This window comes from Sinocyclocheilus grahami, unplaced genomic scaffold (genome assembly GCF_001515645.1).
Source record: "Sinocyclocheilus grahami isolate Dianchi unplaced genomic scaffold, SAMN03320097.WGS_v1.1 scaffold1558.1, whole genome shotgun sequence".
NCBI classification, from domain to species: Eukaryota; Metazoa; Chordata; class Actinopteri; order Cypriniformes; family Cyprinidae; genus Sinocyclocheilus; species Sinocyclocheilus grahami.
Window position 1 is genome coordinate 1,782 of NW_015506737.1, and position 15,059 is coordinate 16,840.

The 15,059-nt window shown below is 36.6% G+C and overlaps 1 long non-coding RNA gene across 1 annotated transcript; it reads left to right on the top strand.

Annotated features, from left to right (window-relative positions):
• The first annotated feature begins 1,315 nt into the window (after window positions 1-1,315).
• On the top strand, window positions 1,316-1,771 carry LOC107571179 (uncharacterized). The gene is made up of 2 exons (XR_001607144.1): window positions 1,316-1,345; window positions 1,718-1,771. It is a non-coding gene; the product is annotated as an uncharacterized lncRNA (long non-coding RNA).
• Window positions 1,772-15,059: the final 13,288 nt, after the last annotated feature.

Here is a 15,059-nt window from a genome sequence, read left to right on the forward strand (position 1 = left end):
TACTTTAGAATCTTAACAGAATTATAACAGCTTCAACTTCTGCAACTGTTAAAAAAGAAAAAATATAACAATGTTTGTCACAGTACATCGGACCAAACCACAGTACGTCGGGTCTTCTTTTTTTTTTTTTTGTTGTATTTTCTCAAACAGTCTTTTTCTAGCCACAGTTCCTCGGGCTCAAAATAATATTTATCAGATTAAAACAGTGCCACAATACGTCGGGCAAAAACCACACTAACATAAATAGCACACTGGGAGATTATCAGGGTTATAAGGAGGTCTTTCCTCTCTTTCTTCACTGACATGGTCTTCTCTTTCCAAAGAGACCTTACGACCACTGCTCTGATATGGCTTTTTAGCACTTATTACGGACACAGGATGTATTTTCTTTGTATTGGCATTATTATTGTAAAATTGTGTCATCTTAGCAATAATGTCATTATACTCAGATTGAGGTGTCACAAGCATTGTCACAGCAGAATGGGTGAATGGGTCACATTTGTTAATCAAGGCAGACTTGAAACTGACATCATTCTGAGTAATATCAGAATTGCCACTGAACGTTTTAAACGTCTCCAGTAGTCGTTCTGAAAATGTAGCTGGATGCTCCCCTTTCCTCATTTGCATTTCATATATTTTATCCCAGTTAACTGACATCACACCTAAGACTTCAAGCAATGCCTGTTTCCTCTCTGACTTATTTGCAGTTCTGTCCTTTACATTCTGAGTTAAGGCTCCAGACAAAGTGTCAGGCAGACACATTCTTAAAAAAACACATGCATCGCCATCTGTAAATTAGTAAACCTCAGCATATTCTTCCAATTTTTTCAGGAAATCTAATGGATCTCCATGGTAGAGGTCATTGGTTCTTCTCCTCCTTCACTAGCACGCATAGTTTGGGTTTTATGTTATATTTTTAAAACAGTTTACTTAGCCACAGTAGTCGGGCAAATCAACACAAAAACACCATAGTTATGAAATAATTCTGTAACCACACTGCATCAGTTACTTTAGAATTACTTTAGAACTCTGCTACCACACTACGTCGGGCTGATTCAATTACTTTAGAATCTTAACAGAATTATAACAGCTTCAACTTCTGCAACTGTTAAAAAAGAAAAAATATAACAATGTTTGTCACAGTACATCGGACCAAACCACAGTACGTCGGGTCTTCTTTTTTTTTTTTTTGTTGTATAGGATCTGCCTCTGTGTTCCATCTTCCATCATGTGATACTGGTGAGAGGCTACGCGATTCCTCAGGGCCATGAATGCGCCCACGGCTGCGACCACGGCCACGACCACAGCTATGGCTGCGACCACGGCCCCTCTGAGGTGGTGTTGTGTTCATTGTGGCTGGCCCATTTGCTTCTTCGTAGGTAACTGGAGAAGCCACACTGGGGAAAAAAATAGAAGCATGTGTTACAAACTCACTATATATTCATAAAAATACTTTTCATTATAAAGCAATTTATTAGTAAGAGCAAAATTTACTTTGATTACTTTGAAATTAACTATAATAATATTACAATAACAATAAAAATAAAGTCTGCAGTTGCTTACACACAGGCATGCAAACACATGCATGCACAGTACACACACATGCACACAAGCATGTACACACATACACAAAAACATGCAGATATACACATGCACACATACATGCACGCATGTACACATGTACTACATATACATCTTGGGTGCAAACTCAAACAAGAATGTGGATGGCCCATTTGCTTCTTCATAGGCAACTGGAGAAGCCACACTGGGGAAAAAAATAGAAGCATGTGTTACAAACTCACTATATATTCATAAAAATACTTTTCATTATAAAGCAATTTATTAGCAAAAGCTAAATTTAAAAAAATTTAACTAGAATAATACAATAACAATGAAATAACAATAAAAGTAAAGTCTGCAGTTGCTTACACACAGGCATGCAAACACATGCATGTACACACATGCACACAAGAATACCTGCACGTACACACATACACACCTATACAAAAACATGCAGAAATACACATGCACACATGTACACACACATACATATACATCTTGGGTGCAAACTCAAACAAGAATGTGGTGAGTAATCTGGAGAGGGGTAGGAAATTCACATGGGCTGATGTATACCCTGAAGAAATAAATAAGTACATAGGTCTGCTTCTCTACATGGGTGTGATGGATCTGCCAAAAGTGAGGGACAATTTTCCAGCACTTTCTGGACATTGCAGTGACCAACAGCTTCATTTTACACAAAGACATTTACACCAAGCACCAACACACACGTACATGTATGCACGTACACACATACACAAATATACAGATATACACATAAATGCACGCATGATTGCATACACACACACACGCCTGCATGTACACACGCATTTGCATACACACACACACACACGCGCGCGCGCACGTACACACATTCACACACACAAACATACAAATAAACATATGCACACACACACACACACACACACACACACATATACACACGCACGCACACACATACACACACACACACACACACACACACACACAAACATAGATGTGCATGTACGTTATATGCACAAACATGAATGCATGCATGCATGCATGTACACACACACATAAGTTACACGAGCAAACATGAACGCATTCATGCACATAGGCACTTATACGCATGTGCATATAAACGCACATATACCACATAAGTGTGTGAAACAGTGGTATTTCAAACTGAAACACGGAGTCTGTGACTATTTTACTCACATTTCTCATAGATTCATCAGAAAGAAACATAAGCTTCACTTACCAATCTACGTCTGGATCAATGCCAGTAGCATACGCCTCCTCAATGTCTGAATACACAGACTCCGGGTCTGAAGAGTCATGCTCAGCCTCTTCCCAGGTGTCATCAAAAATCAAGTCAATCGCCTCCTCTCTTGTAAAACCTTTCTTCGCCATGTTTTTGTCCGTTTTTTTATTATATTTTGCACTCTCAAACTCTCTAACCTGCTGCGCTCCGTATCTCCCGCTTCAAATCCGTCCTTCCCGCTCTCCCCGAAAGCCGCTGTGATTCGCTGATGGAAAGCATGCAATTACCGTATTAAGCCATATATTGTCATAAAGCGCAAGCTGTCTACTATCAGATGCAATTAGATTTTTTTTCATAGTGCAAACGGTTGGTGAGTTATGACAACATGAATACAGCATAGTTAATTGTGTCGGCGCCGACACAAGGGTTTTTAAAGGGTTAATACATCTTTATTTTTAAAGGAATAATCACATCTGTTTTATTTTTCATTTTAACAGTAAACCTTTGTTGTGCAGCACTTTGTTTGCCAAAAAAAAAAAAAGGGTTTAATTTTCATTATAAATTAAATTAATGTTTTATGCCTTTTAAGATTATTAAAATTAAGAACATTTTATAGGGCCCTACTATTGTTTAAAATGGACCCTATACAAAAAAAAAGAATAGGTTTAAAGGGGTGGTTGACTGGGTTTTTTCTAGGCTTGATTGTGTTTATGGGGTGCAGTCTAACATGTGTTAATGCTTCGTTTGTTAAAAAAAGCATTATTTTTCACATAATTTACCTTTATTCCACTCTGTCCCTTCTCCTCTGAATGCGCTGATCATTTCCTGCTTTTATGAAGCCCCTCCCTCAGAAATGCACGATGGGCTCTGATTGATTAGCTGGCCCAGTGTGTTGTGATTGGCTAAACCGCCTCTAGCGCGAGTCTAATTCGTGCGTAGTAAAATTCTGGGTTCTTGACGAAACGGACCCAGGAAGTAACTCGTTGTAGTCCCTTACCAGTCGTTTTTGTAGGCATTAAACTGCCAGAATTTTAAAAGACGATATTTCCGTTTGCATTGAACTTTCAGATTCCTAACTTTGCAGATATTGTTTATGATCAAACAGCAACATTACACACTAACTAACATTAAAAAAGTGAAATTACAATCAACCACACCTTTAAAATACAGGCACGTGGTTCTTAATTTCTTTTTATTAATTCACTATTTGTAAACTGATGTTGTAAACTGTTGTAAACTTAATTTTTTAGAAATATCAATAGCATTTGTATTAAAACTATATTCAATGAATGTAATAAAAAAAAATCAAGAATCGAATTGAATCGAGAGCTTGCGAAGCGAAATCGAATCGGGATATCTGAATTGATACCCAGCCCTAACATTGATGTTAAATTACATTTTATGATTTGTGACATTACTTTTTAAGTAATGCTAAAAGACTGCTGGTCACTTTCAGAAGTTATAGTGATTCTTTATTTTCCAAGAAAGAATGTGAAACAAATTGGTTACATAATTTACATTTTTAAATATTTTAAAATATAATTTAAATTGATTTTACACACTTTAAGCAATACCGTATCGCATATCGAATATCGCAGTTTTTAACAAGGTATCGCATATCACATTTTTCTTCAATATCGCACATCCCTAGTTTGAGCTTTCTGTTATTACAAATAACCCTAAAAGGGTGATCAGGACCTGAAGCTACGCAAAAAGAATATACATTATATGACCAACAGAATGTATTATCCTGTATGCAATTTTCTGTATGGTGCTGTATGCAATTGTTTGACTGTACTAAAGCATAAAAATACCATAATATGTGTAAAATGTATAATATGTGCAGATATTTAGGAAACATGCTAAGTTGACATATGTTTCTCCACGATTCTGGATAATTAATAATCATAATTTTTAGATCACAATTCTCCCACAATTCTGAACAGACTACTAAACAAAATAACATAATCAGGGCTCCAGACTAACATGTGAGTGCAGTGGCGCTGGTGATTTTGTGATGGCGGTAACGGAGAGCCTTGAAACTTTTTAACAAGGTATCGCATATCACATTTTTCTTCAATATCGCACATCCCTAGTTTGAGCTTTTACTTACTAGTCATATGGTTCATAGCGCCTTAGAGATGTTGTCCGACAGGAGGTCCGCTACAAATCTGCTGCACGGCCATCAGCATAGACACATATATACACACACACACACACACACACACACACACACACACAAAAACAATTTCTTAAAATAAAATAATTAACGTTCATGTATTTAGGTTTGTGTCACTCAGGTTTGGATGTCAAAACCTTCCTATAATGAACTGTAATATAACAGATGAATGGTGATATAAGAAAATATGGTGTGAAAAAAATACATATGAATGTATTCAGTGGCGGCTCGTGGGTTTTAAAATAGAGGCACACTAATTAAAGTTTATTTGTATAGCGCTTTTCACGATTTGAAACTTGAATTGAACTAATTGTATTGGTCTGGGGTCCCTGCCGATTATTATTTGCTTAACCACTTTAAAAAGGCTCCAGACTAACATTTGAGTGCAGTGGCGCTGGTGATTTTGTGATGGAGGTAACGGAGAGCCTTGAAACAATTGCTGTTCCTGTTTCATCACTCAAAACAAAATGTGTTTTCATTAAGATTAGGGAAAAGCAGTATGTCATCCCAATTGTCAACACAATTGAAACATACTGAAAACTTAGTTTAGCACCTGTTCCTTTGAACAGACTGCTAGCTTAACCCACTAGTGTTAGAAAACAATCAAAAGTGCATGTACTGTGCATGCATAATTATTATGCAAGTTCATTTTCTGATCATATTTTTTTCCAAGTACATTTTACAATTCCAAACCACATCAATGTTAAATAAAATAATTAACGTTCATGTATTTAGGTTTGTGTCACTCAGGTTTGGATGTCAAAACCTTCCTATAATGAACTGTAATATAACAGATGAATGGTGATATAAGAAAATATGGTGTGAAAAAAATACATATGAATGTATTCAGTGGCGGCTCGTGGGTTTTAAAATAGAGGCACACTAATTAAAGTTTATTTGTATAGCGCTTTTCACGATTTGAAACTTGAATTGAACTAATTGTATTGGTCTGGGGTCCCTGCCGATTATTATTTGCTTAACCACTTTAAAATGGCTTTTTGGTTGCTTTTAGTCAGAAAACGTAAAGAAAACGACATACGTACAGCAAGATAATATAATTTCACTTACCTGGCCTATCACTTGAAGCAAACATCCATCCCTTCTTAAAAGTCTGTGTTAAAAGAGAGCTGCCTGTTGTGCCTTTTAATTAAGTCGACTGCTGTAGCCTATATCCAGCTTAGGCTGTTTTCCCTAAATTTGTATACTGTTTGAATGACAGCTTGGTAAAAGGTGGAAAAGAGCACTGTACATTCACTCCTCCCACCAAAATTAAGGCGTGACCATTGGACAGCAAAACACTAATTTTTTCCAGCAGGGTCAGACAAAAACAGGCCAAGAAGAAAAGATGCATATTAACTGCAAAAAAAATCAGGAATTAAGAATTAGGTGTGAAACCATCAGGGACCCTTTTAGTCTCCAGCGCCACCATTGTCCAGAACAGCAACCTACTTCTGGCGACTCCAGAAGTGCAAGGTGTCAGGTTCTTAGAAACTTTGCTATGACATCCTGAGATATGACCCCCCACTTAATAAGAATCATGGGCTTTATAGATGGACAGTTTTAGATTGACTCTTGAAGGACCAGCACCACATCCTCTCGATTGAACTGGTGCTGGTCCCTTAGTTAAAGTCCCCGTTAAATCAAAGGATTCAGAACACTGTTAATATGCTTTCGGTTGGGGCAAATGAGGTCTGGTTTCACGTTGTGTCACACAAACCGCTTGTTAGTCGTTCACTGTTCATTTTAAAACATGCATCTGATATTACGGCTGTATTTTCATAGGAGGTGGTCTTATCTGAAAAAGGATGCCTATTGCATGTTTACATTCATAGGTAAAACATGTCAAAGCTGAGTTTTATAATGTTATTTGTTGTAATAACTGACAACACATTTGCTAAATTTGATTATTGTTTAATTTTCAGAAATCATGAGATTAATTATGATTATTTTATTGAGCCCTAATTTTTAAGAGTAAGAAATAACTAAATCTGTAGTTAATACTGTAGAAAAACCATGGGTTATTTTGTAATGGTTCTACTGCAAATGCTGTGGTAAACCATGGTTCATTTTGCAATTACTATGGTTTTCTACAAAAACCATAGATAAATCATGGTTACTGCAGTAAAACCATGGTTAATTTCATAGTTACAATGGTTTTACTACAAAAACCATGGTTAATTTTATAGATACTATGGTTTTACTACAAAAACCGTTGATGGAAAAATGTTTTTTGTAATAAAACCATGGTTCTTTTGTAGTTACTATGTAGTTACTATGGTTTTACTACAAAAACTATAGTTAAACCATGGTTTATTATGTAGCTACTATGGTTTTACTACAAAAACCATAGTTTATTTTCCAAGAAAGAATGTGAAACAAATTGGTTACATAATTTACATTTTTAAATATTTTAAAATATAATTTAAATTGATTTTACACACTTTAAGCAATACCGTATCGCATATCGAATATCGCAGTTTTTAACAAGGTATCGCATATCACATTTTTCTTCAATATCGCACATCCCTAGTTTGAGCTTTTACTTACTAGTCATATGGTTCATAGCGCCTTAGAGATGTTGTCCGACAGGAGGTCCGCTACAAATCTGCTGCACGGCCATCAGCATAGACACATATATACACACACACACACACACACACACACACAAAAACAATTTCTTAAAATAAAATAATTAACGTTCATGTATTTAGGTTTGTGTCACTCAGGTTTGGATGTCAAAACCTTCCTATAATGAACTGTAATATAACAGATGAATGGTGATATAAGAAAATATGGTGTGAAAAAAATACATATGAATGTATTCAGTGGCGGCTCGTGGGTTTTAAAATAGAGGCACACTAATTAAAGTTTATTTGTATAGCGCTTTTCACGATTTGAAACTTGAATTGAACTAATTGTATTGGTCTGGGGTCCCTGCCGATTATTTTTTGCTTAACCACTTTAAAATGGCTTTTTGGTTGCTTTTAGTCAGAAAACGTAAAGAAAACGACATACGTACAGCAAGATAATATAATTTCACTTACCTGGCCTATCACTTGAAGCAAACATCCATCCCTTCTTAAAAGTCTGTGTTAAAAGAGAGCTGCCTGTTGTGCCTTTTAATTAAGTCGACTGCTGTAGCCTATATCCAGCTTAGGCTGTTTTCCCTAAATTTGTATACTGTTTGAATGACAGCTTGGTAAAAGGTGGAAAAGAGCACTGTACATTCACTCCTCCCACCTACAAGTCCTGCCGGACCTGAGACTCGAACTCGCAACGAGTCCGACTCCCTTAACCATTAGGCCACGACTTCCCCCTAAGTAAATATTCAACAGAAACATGTAAGTTACATGTAAGAAAGTGTCTGGAACAGATGTATGTCACATTTGTGTGATTTTAGGGACTAAACTCACCTGAAAGCAGAAAACAGCAGCGAGAGACAAAGATTTACGGTTTGTCAGTTACAGTGTTGCGCCTCGTTTCCATGGCAGCTCCAGTGTTGGAAAGCGACTCCAGCGCACGCCCATTAAAACACGTCACAGTCACGCAGCATTCACATAAACAAACCTCTTAAAATCACATTACATCTTTATTAAAGCGCGAATTTGAAACTCATTTTGTAGTTTTACGACCAATTCGTAGATGCAAAATGTATGATAGTGAGACAAAATGGCACTTTTATATTTTAAATACTATGGTTTTACTACAAAAACCGTTGATGGAAAAATGTTTTTTGTAATAAAACCATGGTTCTTTTGTAGTTACTATGTAGTTACTATGGTTTTACTACAAAAACTATAGTTAAACCATGGTTTATTATGTAGCTACTATGGTTTTACTACAAAAACCATAGTTTAACTATGGTTACTGTATTAAAACCATGGTTAATTTTCATAAGGAATGGGCTGAGTGTTGTTTGCTAAAGAAGAGTCCCGATAATTCCAGAGAAAGGAGCAGAGAGAATCCAGGCAGTAAACAGGAACAAACAATGTGAAACTGAACAGTGAACAAACAGTGAACTGTGAAACAAACAGTGAACTGGAGACAAAAACTGGACGAAGTAAAAACACAGCAGGTAAGAACACCAAAAAATCTGACAAAAGACAAGAGCAAACACTCCACATATATAGCAGCTCTGATGAGCCTCAGTGTTTCCCCAGCAACGAACGCCACCAACAAGTAACAGAAAACATGACAAGACAAACAGAATGAACACACAGGCCCGTGAACCATGACCCACACCTATCCTGAGGCTAATATGAGATTCAGCTCTGGCTGAGCTTGATGTTGCTGTAAACTGTCTCACGACTGGTCATGTGACCAGCGAGGGGCATCTCAATTATTCAACATTTTTGTCTCTATAGTCTTCTGTAGTAGAGGGTGAACTGCTGTTGCACCCAGACAGACACTACATCTACCTACACTCCACTGTTATTTCAAATAAATAAATAAATAAAAATGGCCATTTGAAGCTAATAGGAATAATAATGACACTGCCTGTCAACTCCAAATTTGCTTTGCATACTTTATATGCCGAAAACCTAGGCAACATGATAAACATTTTGATCAATGTTCCTTTACCAAAAGACATTTGTCAAAAGCTTACCAGTTATTAATGAGATATTTAGCTATGCCCTTCTGAATAGCCATCAAAGACACAGGTAAGCTTTTGACAAATGTTTGCCTTCATTATGTTAGACCAAGTCTCCACGTCAGAAATTTCAGAACCAAACCTGAATCCTGCCAGAAAGTATTCTTTTTTTTCTAGTATCCAAACCCCATTAACAACAAGTCTTGTTTGGTACCCAGAAATGAGCAGAGTTTATTGAAGAATCAATTCTGCTGTAAAGCAACTCTAAAAAACAACTGTGTCATTATTCAGCTGGGGTCAGTTTAGTGTTGAGTCAGTTCTCTTCAATAACTGTGTAAAGATCATTGATTACAAAAGTAGTTCAATTCAGCTGTAAAGCAGCCCTGTAGAAAACAATGATGTCATCATCCAGCTCAGTCTGTACAGTCAATGCAACTTTGTTCAAACAATGCAATTTTGCTGAATATTAAATGTCCCCAAATAAGGAAGCCAGATGTAACAGTGGCAAGGAACCCAACCTCCATCGGTGACAGGAAAAATAAATAAATAAATAAATAAATAAAATAAACACACACACACACACACACACACACACACATATATATATATAAGAAGGTGAGCCTCATTGGGTGTCTCTGGCATTGAGTGTAGCCAGATCTCCTCTTGCTTTAGAGAGTCATTATGATGACACCTCCACTCTTATAGAGCCGTAACTTTGGTGAGTGTCATCAGACTTCCTCTTCTTTAAGAGAGTCATCCTGCTGAGGGCTCCGCTTAGACAGTGACATTAGTATGTAGGCTTTTAGTATGAGCCTCACTAACTGTCTCCAGCGTTGACTGTAGCCAGGTCTCCTCTCGCTTTAGAGAGTCATTATGCTGAGACCTCCACTCTCCGTAACTTTGGTGAGTGTCATCAGGCTTCCTCTCATTTAAGAGAGTCATCCTGCTGAAGCCTCCACTTTCCAGAGCTCCACTTAGGTATTAGTATGTAAGCTCTCTTGCGAGCCTCACAAACTCTCTGGCATTGAGTGTAGCCAGGTTGTCACAGTGTTTGTTGTGGTGACCTGGACTGGTCACTTGAGGGCGCTCTTGTGTTTTACGTTGTTTGTGTTAAACTCCATTTCCCATAGTCCCCTGCTCACTAATCCTGGTCTGATCGGTAACACCTGTTCATCATTATCCCAGCTATATATATCATGCCTTCTCTGTCTGTCATTTGCGTCTTGATTGTATTGTCTTCTCAGTTTGTGTTTTCTGTGGTCAGGTTTTGGATTACCTTTTGCAACGTTTTTGTTCTGTTTTGTTCGGTTGTTACTTTCAATTAAACTGCACTTGGAACTTACCTTGTTTTCTCCTGGCATGCCATGACACAGGTCTCCACTTAAAGAGTCGTTATGCTAAGGCCTTCAGGGAATGAGATGCTGCATCTCTTTGCCATGCTTCAGGTATTCCTGCTTACGTCTTCTTCAGACAAAGAAGTGGATGACGTGTTTCACAGGTGCCCTTTCATACCCGCACCACACATTACATTCATGCTTCAGACACTGGTTCCGCTGAAGGCGTTCCCCATAGCACCCTCTAGGGGACGCAGCCTCTTGTTCCCTATTCTTAGGGAACCATGGTTACATGCATAACCTGAGACATTTTCGGACACAGCCATTGAGTCCTACCATATTTCTGTGTCAACATGTCAAATTGTTTTAAAGATATTAAAATTCATGATAAAATTTCAATACGGCAGACAGGAGAGTCATCTGATCCATGGATTCACCATGACCCGCTGAATCTATAAACATTGAAATCAACATTTTCTGACAAACTGGTCAAAAGTTATAAGCAAAAATGGCCATTTTTCAGATCTCATTATCTGTAGGTGGCAGTGTTCCCAAATTCTGCATAGATCCTCAGATCACTCTGCTGATGAAGTGTACTTTGGTAGACCAAAGTATTTCTGAGATATAATTTTGGTTGACATTGTTAAGTTTGCATCCTTATAACTTTTTAATAAATATGACAATAAAAATTCTGTGTGCTCATTTCAGTGCAGCTTGGTCCAGCATCTGGTTCAATTTTAATAAGATTTGGACAAAATTCGAGAGTAGAGGCAAAAAAAAAAAAACTGAATACTGTATTATTCAAAATGTTGACTACTGTAATGGGCAGAGTCTTAATTTAATATATGGAATGTGGTCAGCATGAGTAGAGTAATTAGTTATGCTACATTTCTTTTTTTCTAAGTCAAACAGTTCAAAAGTTATGCACATTTGAAAAGTGTAATTTTGAATTGGTGGTGGCATTATAGAGTTTGTTCTAGAGACCCCAAAGTTGGTTAGATTACTATTCAGAACCACCACTATAAGTGTGCCAATATTCATAATTTTCCTACTTGGGGCCCTAAGCAGCCGATTACCTTGTTTATAGGTTAAGTCTGTCCCTGCTAATATATGCTGAAAACTGCTTTCGATTGGGGCAAATGAGGTCTGGTTTCACATTGGGTCACACAAACCGCTTGTTAGTCATTCACTGTTCATTTTAAAACATGCATCTGATATTACGGCTGTATTTTCATAGGAGGTGGTCTTATCTGAAAAAGGATGCCTATTGCATGTTTACATTCATAGGTAAAACATGTCAAAGCTGAGTTTTATAATGTTATTTGTTGTAATAACTGACAACACATTTGCTAAATTTGATTATTGTTTAATTTTCAGAAATCATGAGATTAATTATTATTTTATTGAGCCCTAATTTTTTAAGAGTAAGAAATAACTAAATCTGTAGTTAATACTGTAGAAAAATCATGGGTTATTTTGTAATGGTTCTACTGCAAATGCTGTGGTAAACCATGGTTCATTTTGCAATTACTATGGTTTTCTACAAAAACCATAGATAAATCATGGTTACTGCAGTAAAACCATGGTTAATTTCATAGTTACAATGGTTTTACTACAAAAACCATGGTTAATTTTATAGATACTATGGTTTTACTACAAAAACCGTTGATGGAAAAATGTTTTTTGTAATAAAACCATGGTTCTTTTGTAGTTACTATGTAGTTACTATGGTTTTACTACAAAAACTATAGTTTGCATCCTTATAACTTTTTAATAAATATGACAATAAAAATTCTGTGTGCTCATTTCAGTGCAGCTTGGTCCAGCATCTGGTTCAATTTTAATAAGATTTGGACAAAATTCGAGAGTAGAGGCAAAAAAAAAAAAACTGAATACTGTATTATTCAAAATGTTGACTACTGTAATGGGCAGAGTCTTAATTTAATATATGGAATGTGGTCAGCATGAGTAGAGTAATTAGTTATGCTACATTTCTTTTTTTCTAAGTCAAACAGTTCAAAAGTTATGCACATTTGAAAAGTGTAATTTTGAATTGGTGGTGGCATTATAGAGTTTGTTCTAGAGACCCCAAAGTTGGTTAGATTACTATTCAGAACCACCACTATAAGTGTGCCAATATTCATAATTTTCCTACTTGGGGCCCTAAGCAGCCGATTACCTTGTTTATAGGTTAAGTCTGTCCCTGCTAATATATGCTGAAAACTGCTTTCGATTGGGGCAAATGAGGTCTGGTTTCACATTGGGTCACACAAACCGCTTGTTAGTCATTCACTGTTCATTTTAAAACATGCATCTGATATTACGGCTGTATTTTCATAGGAGGTGGTCTTATCTGAAAAAGGATGCCTATTGCATGTTTACATTCATAGGTAAAACATGTCAAAGCTGAGTTTTATAATGTTATTTGTTGTAATAACTGACAACACATTTGCCAAATTTGATTATTGTTTAATTTTCAGAAATAATGAGATTAATTATGATTATTTTATTGAGCCCTAATTTTTTAAGAGTAAGAAATAACTAAATCTGTAGTTAATACTGTAGAAAAACCATGGGTTATTTTGTAATGGTTCTACTGCAAATGCTGTGGTAAACCATGGTTCATTTTGCAATTACTATGGTTTTCTACAAAAACCATAGATAAATCATGGTTACTGCAGTAAAACCATGGTTAATTTCATAGTTACAATGGTTTTACTACAAAAACCATGGTTAATTTTATAGTTACTATAGTTTTACTACAAAAACCATTAATGGAAAAAGTTTTTTTGTAGTAAAACCATGGTTCTTTTGTAGTTACTATGTAGTTACTATGGTTTTACTACAAAAACCATAGTTAAACCATGGTTTATTATGTAGCTACTATGGTTTTACTACAAAAACCATAGTTTAACTATGTTTACTGTATTAAAACCATGGTTAATTTTCGTAAGGGATGGGCTGAGTGTTGTCTGCTGAAGAAGAGTCCCGATAATTCCAGAGAAAGGAGCAGAGAGAATCCAGGCAGGAAACAGGAACAAACAATGACACAGTGAACTGGAGACAAAAACTGGACGAAGCAAAAACACAGCAGGTAAGAACACCAAAAAATCTGACAAAAGACAAGAGCAAACACTCCACATATATAGCAGCACTGACGAGCCTCAAGTGTGCTGGATTAATAAACTCTTCAGCTGAGCAGTGTTTCCCCAGCAACGAACGCCACCAACAAGTGACAGAAAACATGACAAGACAAACAGGATGAACACACAGGCCCGTGAACCATGACCCACACCTATCCTGAGGCTAATATGAGATTCAGCTCTGGCCGAGCTTGATGTTGCTGTAAACTGTCTCATGACTGGTCATGTGACCAGCGAGGGGCATCTCAATTATTCAACATTTTTGTCTCTATAATCTTCTGTAGTAGAGGGTGAACTGCTGCTGCACCCAGACAGACACTACATCTACCTACACTCCACTGTTATTTCAAATAAATAAATAAATAAAAATGGCCATTTGAAGCTAATAGGAATAATAGTCTGCAATTTGAAGCCAATAGGATTAATATTGACACTGCCTGTCAACTCCAAATTTGCTTTGCCAGCTTTATATGCTGAAAACCTAGGCAACATGATAAACATTTTGATCAATGTTCCTTTACCAAAAGACATTTGTCAAAAGCTTACCAGTTATTAATGAGATATTTAGCTATGCCCTTCTGAATAGCCATCAAAGACACAGGTAAGCTTTTGACAAATGTTTGCCTTCATTATGTTAGACCAAGTCTCCACGTCAGAAATTTCAGAACCAAACCTGAATCCTGCCAGAAAGTATTCTTTTTTTCTAGTATCCAAACCCCATTAACAACAAGTCTTGTTTGGTACCCAGAAATGAGCAGAGTTTATTGAAGAATCAATTCTGCTGTAAAGCATCTCTAAAAAACAACTGTGTCATTATTCAGCTGGGGTCAGTTTAGTGTTGAGTCAGTTCTCTTCAATAACTGTGTAAAGATCATTGATTACAAAAGTAGTTCAATTCAGCTGTAAAGCAGCCCTGTAGAAAACATTGATGTCATCATCCAGCTCAGTCTGTACAGTCAATGCAACAATTTTGCTGAATATTAAATGTCCCCAAATAAGGAAGCCAGAT